General features: G+C 37.3%; 1 protein-coding gene across 4 annotated transcripts in view; it reads right to left on the bottom strand.

The window, feature by feature from the left end:
* The window catches only part of dab2ipb (DAB2 interacting protein b), a 110,545-nt gene that overhangs the window by 78,329 nt on the left and 18,463 nt on the right, over positions 1 to 13,753 (bottom strand). The window contains exon 1 of one of the 4 annotated variants that reach the window (XM_059550568.1): positions 12,890 to 13,051. The exons of the other annotated variants lie outside the window; for them this stretch is intronic. The gene's annotated coding sequence lies outside the window, so the exon portion shown is untranslated. Of the gene's footprint in view, positions 1 to 12,889; positions 13,052 to 13,753 lie in introns of those variants that run through there. 4 annotated transcript variants of the gene reach the window in all.

Raw genomic sequence — 13,753 nt, 5'->3', positions numbered from 1 at the left:
TTTTGATGGCACAGGCAGCAGACAGGCAGTGAAAATATACAGAAATATCATGCTTTTAAGAGCCCTAAAACACCCACTGGTAAAATGGCTACTATTAGAGTAGTTGCTTGGGGAGAAAAAAATAGTCCATCAAGTATATTTTTCAGCTTAGATGGTAAAGCTACAGTATGGCACCTACCAGCAGGGGCTAACAGGGTCATGGTTTTCAGCCAAACCCTGTCACCTTGAGTGATATAGAGGTAAAAAAGGGCACTTTAGCTCTAAATGATATGCACAATTAACCTTTGCATCGTTCCACAGATATTTGAGATGAGCCATTTGAATCATATTGAATTCATTTAACACACACAAATAACATCAAAGGCCACTCAAACATATGGAGAACACTTGTTGGCTCAAAACAATTCCAGGATTTTCTAAAAATGCAACTGCCTTGCAACCACAATCAACAAACCAGTTCAGTCCCTCAACTGAGGAATTTTGAAAAACCAGTCCAGGTGCAAAGCGAAAGAAAATGTGTCTGTGAGATAAAAGGCTTGGCCAGAGCCTGGAGGTTTGAAACCGGTCCAGATGATATCCCGGATTTGTGCCAATAACTATGTGTTGTCTTCTAACAAAAGAGGACAGTGAGTCCTACTATAAGCTTGCATGGCTGAATGGATTCCATTAAACAGTTTGTGTCAAGGATCAATGCAAGACCGACACAATTTAAAACACTGCAGTCCCAATCAAGGCTCTATTCCAGTCTTAAAGAAAATCCAGTCCAGGTTTTAGATGTGAATCTTCATAAGGGGCCCAGGCTAGCTTCTCTACACATGGTTCTCACCAGCCAATCAGGAGCCAGGACTGAGGGTGTGGGTCAAGCAGCTGGAATACAGCAGAACAGATGGACACAAAGACACACATGCCCACTTATTTGCAAGGGATTTACTAGCAACAATTAGAGATTATGACTAAAAAATTGTTAAATTAAACAAGTTCTTGAGAGGTTACATATGGAGTGACATCACAGTAGGTGTGTACAAGAGGTGGTACACCAAAAATTAAAATTCTGTCATCATGTACTCACCCTCATGTCATTCCAAACCTGTATGGTTAGGTTTTTAAAGACAGAAGGGTGAATAAGTAATGGTGCCATTTTCATTTTTAGGTGAACTATCCCTTTAACATCTCTGGGGAAGGAAAATATCAGGATCTCAGTATCTGCAAAAACACACGTCACACCACCTGTTGCGGCATCTGTGTGAGTATCAAGCCTCTTTCAGTGAAGCGCGATACACAGAAATTCAACTCCATTCAATTTGCCTATTGTTATCCATTCAGCCTCTCTGCTTCGAAATGATTCCCTGCCCAACCCCTTCTGTTTGACTCCTGTAACTCCTCAGATGACAACAATCCCAGTGCCATAAAGCAGTCAAACTGAGAATCACACTAAATTACTTCAATTCAGCCCTTGTTGAGTCCGAGCATCAGGATTATGGCTGGATATTCCCCCCTTGTGTCCCTATAGGCGTTCTGAAAATATGTAGCACTTTCACAACACCACACATAGGTCCACTGTTCTTTGCTTGAACAGTAAACACAAGCTGTTTGCTTGAGGTCACACATGGGGGCAAAATCAGAATCGAGGTCATTTCCTGTTCTCATGACTTTGCTAGACTTAGACACTTGGGACTGTTGGCATGAGTATGAGCATGAGTGAAAAGTGATGGACACTGAAGTACTTTCTAAGGATTGTATCTCTTGCATGCTCAATCTTGCCCTTCCAGATGCCATAACAGGAACAGCACACACACACACACACACACACACACACACACACACACACACACACACACACACACACACACACACACACACACACACACACACACACACACACACACACACACACACACACACACACACACACAGACACACAGAGAGAGAAAGAGAGAGAGATAAGTACAACATGTCTAGAATGTGCTCTTATCTTACAGACTCCTGGAGAACTTTCTTAAAGGGATAGTTAGGTCAAAAAGAGAAATCATTTCATTATTAACAATTATTTTATTTTGTTAGGGATACAAGTAGGATTTGTTTTCATGCAGCATATTTAATGAGTTCTGAAGGATCATGTGAAACTGAAGAATAATTAATGGCTGTTGAAAATTCAGCTTTGCCATCAACAGACTTAATTTGATTTTTAAATGTATATTAACATAGAAAACCATTATTTTACACTGTAATAATATGACACAATATTGATGTTGTAATGTATTATTGATCAAATTAATATAGTCTTGGTGAGCATAAGAGACTTCTTCCAGAAAGAAAAAAATCATACTGACCCAAATCTTAACTGCTCACTGGAGCTGAAGATTATCAGTGAATAGTAATGACGTAAATGTCACTTATTATTATTATTCTGAGTTTCTTGGTGAGTGTCTGACTTTATTGGTGTAAGTGTGTTCTGTACTATGCAGGACTCAACAAACTTCTGATCCTGTTTCTTTTCACTGAAGGTCAATGGCAATCTTTTCTTATATGTGCCTTTATTGTCCTTGTGTGCGTGTTTGAGGAAGGGGATTTTGTTCAGAAAAGCAAGCAAAAAGTTTTTGAGTTGTCTGATTAGTGACTTAGTTATCTGACCTTGTATGTGAAGAGTATCAAAAGATCTACCTCACCAAAGAAAAAGAAAAGACAAGCAGAATGAGAGCAGACGGAGAGAAGACAAATCTGTGCTGAAAAAGATTTGCCATTTATCTTTCTATTGACAGTCTGTTTCAGCCACACACACTCTAACAAAAGCTGCAGAAGGAACAAAAGGGCATAACATCACCAAAAGATCCAAAGTAGGACATATTGGGATAAAGAAGAAAAAAGAAACTTCAAACTTTAGAGTGACAATTTTAAGTGCATTGTTCAGTGTTCATATTCACTCTTTTTAATGTTTAAGTAAAAAAAAAATGAACAAATAGACTAAACACAACTAAAAAAATCACCTTTGGCATAACAAAGAAAGTTGAGGATGAGTAAATTATAATAATTTTCATTTTAGGTGAACTATTCCTTTAATTTGTTGCCTTAAAGGCAATGTTTGTACTTATGTGTAGTATTTTTGGCATTTTTTTTTATTCTAGGTAGACTATACACATTCCCTCACATGCAGATATGAATGTTGAGAAATCACAGCTGCACACACAAACACACAGCGCGACAGAGCGGAGAACACATGAAAGACGCAAAATGAGTAGAGGGGAAGTTCAAAGAGAGAAACAAGGGGGCAATGAGAGGGTGAGAGTTTGAAAGAGTGGGGAGTGCTGTAAGAGCATTCCTCTGCTCACCCCACTCCATAATGAAAAACAGCACACACTCTACTGACAACTTCAAGAGTGCCCGTTTAACTAACACACACTGCAAATAGCCTGAAACTGTGTACTTCCACACACCGTGTTATTTCACTGCTGCAGGGGAAAGAACAAAGGTAGAAGAGGGCTAGTGAAGAGGTATGGATAAGATATAACTCATGTGGTCTTCAAAGAGCGTGAAAGAAAGAGAATCGGGAAAATGGAGAGAAAGAAGACAGATGTATGTGTCTACTTAAACTGACTCCCAATGGCTTCCTGTGTGTGCTGCAGTGTGTGGCCATATTGCCCAGAGAAAGACCAGCTTACACCAGCACGAAGATACGTGCTAGTCCAAACTGGTCAGCATAGTCATGCAAAGGTCAACCTTGCTGGTAAAGTTAAGAAGCCTGGCTAGCTCACCAGCATCTAAAATACAATGCTAGTGAGCAGCAGCAATGGTTGTAACTCAGTACCACAACTACTAATTACTAACCCTCAAACATATCCGCTGACATTATTAGATCTAAATGAAAACATGATTCATTAGCCTTTCAAATAATGAGAATGCCCTTACAAGTAAAATCATTACTCTATCCATCCATGCAGGCATTGGGATTGAGTTTGGGTACTAAATAGACATTTGTGTGTTCTTCTCGTCTTATTTTCTATTTTAAATCATAGGAGAAGTTTTTGGCAAATTCTACACTGTGCACACAGCGCCATCTTCTGGAGACGAAAAAAACTTTGTTTAAGCCAAGGAACACATGCAAAGCAGGTATGCACACTCAGAAACACACCTGCACATATTCTATTGCTCTAAACCCAACTCTTTCATTTGATTGTTAGGCTTATGTTATCATGAAAAACAGAACAATACGTTATAGGTTCAAATATGTAAAGATTTAGCTCATTCACACATATACAGAAACAGTGATTTGGAATGAGTGGAGATGAAAAATAAGGCTAAAGATGGTCAAAAGCAATCCAGATGAGGATCTGATGCAACTGCTGACTGAACAGTATGTTTATGTCAACATCTGAGCAGGTTATGATGATCAACTATACCTGTACTATTGTTATATACACATTATTAATTCAGCAAGGATGCATTAAATTAAGCATAAGTAACAGTAAAGACTGCATGTATATTGTTACAAATGACTAATGCTGTTCTCTTGAGTTGTCTGTTTATCAAATGTTATATAAATATTTTTTTACTGTATTATGGTTTCCACAAAAAAGCAGCAAAACTATTCAACATTGATAATAATAAGGAATTAATAATAACCATTTGAATGATCCCTGAAGGGCTCTCTCAGAAGACTGGAATAATGGCTGATGAAAATTCAGCATGACAGGAATAAAGTACATTTTAGAACAGAAACAGAAAACAGATAAACTAACAATAATATTTTAGAATGTTACAGTTTTATTGCATTTTTGATTAAATAAATTCAGCCTTGTTGAGCATAAGAGACTTTCAAAACATTCTTTCAAACACATTACTATACACATTTCAAATACATTACAGATACAGTTAATTTCAAGAGCATTTATCATCAGATCCTAATACCTAAACTTTTAATAATCTGCCATTAACAAACAACTGAAAATAAAGCCAATTTTTTCAAAAAGACATGTATTAAAAATGCATTTAAAGGTGAAATGCTTCTCTGGTATGGATTTATTTGAGATTCAAGCACCTATTTAAAAGTTCATTTTACCACTAGAGGGCACTATGAAAAATGTGCGCATCTGACGGTGTTTGCCAAGTTTGTCTGGTTAGTATGGTTCCAGAGGATATGGCCAGCTGAGAAACTGCCATTGAGATTAATGGGAATGTTAATGGGTAGCTTTCTCCAGATATTATAAATGTGTGTTCACATGGAACATAATATTCTGGTCTGTTGTACGAAAAACAAAGGTACCAGCAAGTATCTCCTCTTTCTGAGTAGTTACCTGGATACAGAGGTGAACAGCTGCCAATAGCACGACAGTGATGTGACATGTGCTACAGTTCAAAACCATTAAGAGAGACCTGTGGAGGCAGAACAAATCAACTCAGACATTAAATCTTACGGTACTCTCTTAAGATACTCACTGGTTCCACTCTGGTAGTAGTTTTGTGTTTTTATTTATTTATTTTTTACAACACACTTGCATGTTTATGTATAAATATGCATACCTGGTCTGTATCTCTGAGGATCTAGTATACACACAGGTGACTCTTTCTCACTCTTGACTGCCTGTCTGTTATAATCAGACATAAAGAATAATTTTATGAGTGTAAAAATCCTCTTGATCTCTGCTCTTGACCTTTATATAAAGCTTAAATCCACCCTTCCTTTCTCAGGTTTTTATTTTTAGACCTGTGCCATTAATCAGCTCACACTCATCCCGGTTCCTCCTGCATCATATGATGCTGTATATCTTTCACAAAGAAAGTCCAAACTTTGGAAAGGGAATGTAAATGGATTAAACCCCTTGTTTCTTAGACATGCTTCAAATAGCTTGCTAAAAATGTGAGTGCATATGGCCTTTAGCCTAATAATAAAAAAGATCCCCTTTAAAATATGCAGACGTTATTTATGACATCGGTTATTAGTCAAAAAAATTAATCCGATGGACAGGAATTTTAATAAAAGGTTGCTAATTTTTGACAATTTTGTGATGTGATGAGCTCATCAACTCCTACTCATACTGAAAACATACATGGGATCTGCAACAGATTTATGTGCTTTCTTCCTTGATAATCCTGTTTATTTCTATGCTTTTGTTGTTTCTCTGTCAAGTAGGAAACAAATCCCCATTACCTAAGCAAAAGATGAATGTATGTGTGCTGCATGTGTGTCTCAGAAGAACATACATACAGAGAGAATAACCTGTAGAATGATGTCATCATTTGTTACACAGTATATGTGTTTCTAAAAAAAAAGAAAAAGAAAGAATGACAATAAACCCCAAATCTACTGACATAGTCACAGTAGCAGCTGACCTAGTTTTCCGTGCACAGTCTCCTCAAAGATTCTGCAATGTTTTGAGGAGGCGTTAACAGCCTTTTAAGGTTCCCAAAACCTAAGTACAGCAACACTCTTACAAACAGCTTCAAGTTATACCAATAACAAATGTGCACTTATTTATACTTGTTGGACTGACCATTATTATTATTTTTAGAACGATGCACTTCACATTTAAAACTGCGGCATACAATTGATTTCATACAAATTCATATAGTTTGTAAAATTGCACTTTTGTGGAAAAGTTTATAGTGGTCACGGAAGTACTACTGTTAATGTGTGCAATATTCAAAGAGTTTTTAAGAAAATGAACATTAATGGGGGAAAAAAACATAACAACTAAGAGAAAAAGAAGAAAAGAAGTTGCAAACACATTTAATCTTTAATTAAACACACTGAGCTGCAGTCTAGCTTTAAAAAAATGTGCACATGCACTATTCAAAAACTGTTACTCTTGTCAGTATCTTTGTAATTATAATTACTTATCATCTACCCAGAGCTAAATCAGTCATTCTCTTGTCTTAGTTTTTCATCTGTCTCTCTTTTCTTTATGCAGATGAGATAGAGAGCTTTGATAATCTGAGTCATGTATCAATATCTCTGACAGATTGTTATGCAATGCTCTGCAATACGGCAACAATCCTGTACATGTGCTCACGTGCACCTGCACACGCTCATACAAACATGTCAGAGGCAAAAAGACACATTGCATCACCCACACAGATCCTTCAGTACATTAAATTATTGCCATAATAGAAAAAGAGAAAAAGTAATAAGTTGCAAAGGTGCTGAGTTTTATATCATTGGTAAAAGGCACAGAATAAGATAAACTTATTGTGGGCCTATAAAAATATCTGCAGGTTCAGTCTTTTTGTTTTTGCCTTCACGCCATTTCTATGTGGTACCTGCTATAGCTATTGTTTAAATAAAGTTTAACTTTGGTGCTTTTAACAGGCAACAATGCTGCCTCATTGTTTCTAACATCATGTAATATTAGATTTGTAAAGACATGTTTAGGGCTTTTTCCATTAGATTTGTCTGCCTGCAAGTTTCAAAAGCCAGTTAAATAATTTGAACTTGAAAATTAAATTTGATCATGTTGAAACTGAAATGATGGAACTGTAAACTGTGCACAATAACAGACTGAATGAATAGAAGCACTGAGTCACTCATGACCAGCAGTGTCTCATACAGGAATTACTGATACAGTGCAGGCAGAAAGAGAGATCTGGTCACATGGATGAAGGCAACAAGATATCTGATGTCAATCACTGTTTAAAGTATCCACAAACAAGCAATGAAAGAATCAGATACTGAGAAAGTAAGTTACTGGTACTTTCTGAAAAATAAACATACGATATTTGTTTTTCTTGACTCTATAAACACATCTTAAATCACAAGTATTTCAGCTTTGGGTAAGTTTCATATTTGAACTCTAATTTAGAGAAAGAGATCTTAACCATGTTTGCTTATCATAGACAGAATTTTGGATAAATATTCATATATAGTCTCACTCCAGTGCTAGATCACAGGAATTTTCAAAGTCTTGCAAATTATTTAAAGTAAAAAGAAAAATGTTCTGCCACATATAAATATTTCACCTTGATGTATTTTCTGGGGGAGGAAGTTAGAAAGACCTCAAACAGCTTGTTATGCAAGAAGCCTGAAATGACATTCAAAAAAGACGCATGTGCACATCTGGATCAAGGCTTAATGCTAAATTTCTATTACAATACTGGATCACCCAGATTATCTTTCACCATCACTAAACAAAGTTATAATACCAACTTTACAATTACATAATTACATTTCTACTCCAATTTGTTTTTTGTAATATAAAATTTTGAAAAGTGGCTGTCATAAAAACTTGACAGATTTATTCGAGCACAAATCAAACATTTTAGAACAGTAAAAATGATAAAGAATGTCATGTGGTGCATATATTTAACAAAATGCTCCTCCGTAGATTTCATTTTTCTAGCTATATAACAAGTTTTTGGTCAATGATTATGTTTTTTCCTATGGAAAATGTATGTTAAGTGACATTGTTTAACATAAAAATCATTGTTTCATATAAAAATAACAGACACATATTTACATAGAAAATTATATTTTATATGCTTAATTGAATATAAATTAAAACTTTTACATTAAATGATAAAGGACTATGCAACCCATGATCATAATAATGTCATTTAAAGGGGGTCACATACTCCATTTCAGGTAGAATTGATGCGACATGCACTTTTAAAAGTAGTTTGAACTGAAATGTGTTTTGGCAGTGTGTGTACACAACCACCCTATTATGATAAAGATTTCCCCTTCCTTATATAAAGCCATTCTCAAATGCCGGTCTTTGTGATGTCACTTACTGACTTACTGTGCATTCAAGCTAACAATTTTCTCGCCATTTACTCGCGACATCTGAGCCGCTGAAGACGCAGTGGATTACGTTTGTTTGGAAAATGGGCATCCGATGACCCCTTTAATGTAAATTTTAATCAAACATCATACTCATACTATGTCATCTATAGTGTCCTTCGGACTTTGAAATCTCACGAGAAACGGCCAAGCACTCCATGAAATCCACTTTATGAGGCCAATTAATGGCCGACTGGAACATACCCGTTGTTTTACCATGGTGACACACTTTTTCTTCAAGCCTATTGTTACTGTCACAGCTCATAACATACCACATTCCTCTGTGTGTATGACTAAATGCCTGTTTGGGTGTTTGTATGTCTACAGTGAAGGAAGTCTGAGGGCACCAGAGTGGAAATGATGCACATTTTTTAGTTTTCCTGTTGTGACCTCGCTCAAATTCTTTTGTGTATGTGTGTGTATGCAGTAAAATGTAAAATATATCAGCATACATGTGTCAGAGCTGGTCCCTGGTGCTTGTAGTGTCACAAACAAGTACCTATGTTTGCGACAGTAACGCGTGTGTGTATGTGAGTTTGTTGAACAGTTTGTTGAGGAACAGTGGACTAAATTCACAGTCTGCACTCTCAGTGAGAAACGTGTTGCCAGCTATAGTATGTATTCGTAAAGGAGAATGAACCAAGCGTGAATGTCTTTTCCTGTTTTGTTCAAGGACAAACACACTGGGCATTGTGTGTGTGTGGATGCCCAGGTCAAAGTGTCAAGCACACGTCACTCACAGCATGACACATCTCAGCAGCGATCAGAGCTCCCTCACACACTGCTACCATAACAATGACAGACAATCTGCACTACAGCTGCTGGGGAAAGTTTGTAAAGTTTTTGGTCCAATTTGGGGTTCTAAGTAACTCTTAGCTCTGTGTTAGTGGCAGTTCATTATCAGATTCCGTTTGACTAGACATGAAAGGATCAGAAGACCAACTGATTGTTTGTAATGAGGAGAGAACAATGAGCATCCTGTTTTACACACACACACACACACACACACACACACACACACACACACACACACACACACACACACACACACACACACACACACACACACACACACACACACACACACACACACACACACACCCCTGCCTTTTCCAGCTACATCTTAAACATGTAGTTCAAAAAAAGATTTTGAAGAATGAAAAATTCCACATTCTCTTCATTAAACAAAGTAAAAATGCAAGTCTAAGCACACTACAACAATGTAAACACATATTGCAGTGAGTCAATTACTAAAACTACGGCCCCATTTACACCTAGGATTAACATGCACTTCAAATCCAGATAGTATCTTGATATTTGAAAGCGGATTGATTTTACACCTTCCATTAGGTTGCATTAGACAACCAGCTAATTTTAAAACTGGTCTTTTTGGTCTCCTACTCAAAATGCTTTTAATATTTCACAGAAAAACATGTATATTACATTTCAAAAACATTTCCACAGTTAAGTATGCTAATAAGGACTAGAAGTGAATTAAGGGGAGAAAATAAAGTTTAAGCGTCCTTAAAAAATACACAGGGAGAGAGATTTGGGGGAGGATTTGGGGAGTGAAATGAGATTCCAAATGCCATCCAGTAAAATCATTAATGGGATACTGTTTATTAAATGGAGTGACCACATCACAAAACAGCATGCAGTGTCTGTTCTCACATTAGGAGATCAGAATACAAAAAAAAAGCAAAGAACTGCAACAAAGAGTACAGATTAAAGTTCTTCTAATAAAGACTAAAGCTCTTCTAATAGCAATGCCATATATTCTGAATGAACTGTACACTACCATTCAAAAGGTTGGGGTTAGTAAGATCTTTTTTTGAAAGATGTGTCTTGTGTTCACCAAGGCCACATTGTTTTAATCAAAAATGCAGCAGAAACTGTAAAACTGTGAAATCAATTTTCATATGTATTATTCCTGTGATGGCAAAACATTACTCCAGTCTACAGTGTCACAAGATCCTTCAGAAATACCTCTTATATGCTGACTCAAGAAATATTCTATACTATCAATATTGAAAACAGTTGTGCTACAGTTGGATTTCTTGAAGAATAGAAAGTTCAAAAGAACATAATTTATTTGAAATAGCATTCATTTGTAAAAACCATTAAAGTTGTCACTGTCGTTTTTGATTCATTTAATGCAGTCTTGCTGAAGTATTCATTTCTTTTACTGACCCCAAACTTTTGAACGGTAGTGTCAGTCGCTTTGGATAAAAGTAAAAATGTAATCCAGTCACCCTGAAACACATGTTAAAACCAGGTGTATAGGGGGTCTAAGTGGAGCAGGATACGTGACCAATCAAAGGCTTCAGAGCCACAGTAAAGTTTCAGGAGAGTTGCGGGTCAAAGCGTTGGGTGCTGGGTTGAGCTTTGACTGACAGAAGCGGTGCTGGAAACTGACGCATGGAGAAGGGGATGAGAGTCTCGCCAGCGGGAGGAGAAAGAGTGTGTGACAGGAGAAAAATGAAGGCAGTTAACATTCCACAGGTAAAGTCCCCTGAATAAACCCTGAGAGTCTGTACTGTCATAACTCTCACATGAGGAAAGAACTCTCATAGTGCTCAAGACGGATGTTTTGCAAGTAAAATGAGAATGTCTTATCTAGTCTCTCTTTCTGAGGATCTAGTTATTAATTTTCATTTATACCTTCCCCTATTCAGACCGTAATTGACCGTACATAGTCACAGTTGTTACGGTATTGCATTATGCCACAGAGAATGTTCTTTCTCTCTGGCTTATTGTCCGTCTCTTTTGTTTTATTCTGGTACGACAGGCAAAGATTAGGGATTAGCTGCTAGACAACAGTAAGGGCATGGAACCTAGCTGAAGACATGTAGTCGTGCAAAGAAAAGGAGTATTGCGGTGTGATTCATTTTTGCGGCATGGCTGCTACCAATCACTCTAGCATTCCAAAACAGCGCAGTTACAGGGAATGGCCGGTGCGGGGCCTCTAGTGCAGTGACCCCAGCAATCCCTGTGCTCTCCAGGCCCACTTCCTTCCCTTCAGCTGCAGCCTCACTCCCTGCCCTGTCTCGGGCTATTAATAGAGCAACAAAGATCTGTGAATACAGTCCTGCATGGAGTGCCATGCATTGGTTGAAAAACTGGTTTGCACATTAGGTGTATTCGTAGGGAGATGTTGAAAGCATGTCACCCAAGTTTGACAGAGACTTGCATGTGCACATCCTGGTATACAGGGAAGCTATGGTAATATTGATGAATGGTCAACATAAAAATTCAGTACTATTTGGTAAAATAATAACAATAATAATAAAAAAATAGACTAAAGAATAAAAAACAACCCTTTGAACTGCTATAATAATAATAATAATCAAAACATTATAAAGTGCAGTAAAGTGCAGTTTTTATTAATTAAAAAAACCTGCCAAAGATTACACTTAAAAATGTTAGTAAAATGTTGTGCTTGTTAAGAATAATTTTAAGTGAGTGTTAAATGACAACATAGATCAATATGAATAAATATTTTAAAATTGGAATATCTATGCCTAATATTTTACATATGTTGTGCATTTCCTATTAGTGTGATTATTTCAAATATATAACAGGATATGTAAAACAAATATCAGGCCCTGATATAAAATAAAATAAACAAACTTTATATCAGATTTCAATCATAAACTGACTTTCAAATACACTTTTCATATTTTCAAATCATATTTGCAATTAAGTACAAACTCAATTTTGAATCAATTAATAAATTGGCCTCACTGATTACAAATTACAGTTCTCCAATTCTGAACTGCTCTCTGCTGGTGCTAGTGGATGCAGACCTTCCACACTGGACGGAGACAAGTTTATAGTTTTGAATAAACCCTTTATCAGATACAAAACTTTCAAAAGGAGAGTTTTTGTCACTATCAGATTTTCATTTATAATGAGAATGATAACTTTTACAGCAACAAAACAATAGCAGAGGAACTTGCTGATGAAACACGGAGTACAGCATGACTCCACAACCCCAGAATGCTAAAGCACTTGCTCTAGTTTCTGGTAAGTTTTCACCTGTCCACGTTCATTTGCACAAACACACACTCACACTGTCAGTGATCCACAAACAGCGGCAGGAGAATGAAAAGTAATCTTTACCTCAATCACTCCAACAGTGGAGAAATACCTCACACCATCACTTCATCAGACCATGGAGAGCCTACAGTTACACGTCCCACTGTCCAGTAACAGTCCAGCCACATCCAAACTCTCTCTCTTTCCTGTTTCTTCATTCACACACTCTCTTTCTAGCGGGAACAGCAGCTTTGTGTGTGAGTGAGAGCGAGTGTATGCTAGCGTTAGACTCCAGCAGGATCATTCACTGAAAACAGAGTTCAGACCCTCCCTTTTACACAAGATCTAAGCCAAGCGTGCAAAGAGAGAGAGGGAGCAAGAGAGAGAGAATGTGTAGGTATGTTATGAGAGAGCAAGAGGAAAAGGATTGTCTTTCCTTCATGGAGAATAATAATAGAAGCACAACTAATATACAAACAAACAGGACATACAGACATTTCCAGAAAAAAGCTTTAATCATAGATGTGACTATGTTAATTTATGTCTGTTTAAAAGGAAGAAAAGCACTAGAGTATTCCCCTTTCCCTTCCAGCCCTATAGTCAACACAAATACATATGCACACGCGGCTGTGTAAGGGAATGCCGTTGTTCATTGACGCCCTCAGGGCAGAGGGAGGGTGGGGTCAAGAGCAGGGAAAGCTAAATTCCAGACGGATACTGGACCAATCAGACGTCAGGCTGTGGTCGAGAAGGCAAAGACATCAGGATTGGGTTCTACTTCAGCCGAGAAGCAGCAGCGCTACACAAAAACCAAACAGAAGCCAACCTCTCATTAAAAAATCATTACACACTCATACAACTTAGAAGAAACCGATGTGTGGAGGACTCTACGCAGCTGTAAGTTGAAGCAGGGACGTCACTAGAGATTCATGGACAGGGGAGCTAAGC

The sequence above is a fragment of the Carassius carassius genome, chromosome 5 (genome assembly GCF_963082965.1).
Source record: "Carassius carassius chromosome 5, fCarCar2.1, whole genome shotgun sequence".
Classification (NCBI taxonomy): Eukaryota; Metazoa; Chordata; class Actinopteri; order Cypriniformes; family Cyprinidae; genus Carassius; species Carassius carassius.
The sequence above is the reverse complement of the archived record's forward strand: the minus strand, read 5'-3'. Positions and strand labels throughout refer to the sequence as shown.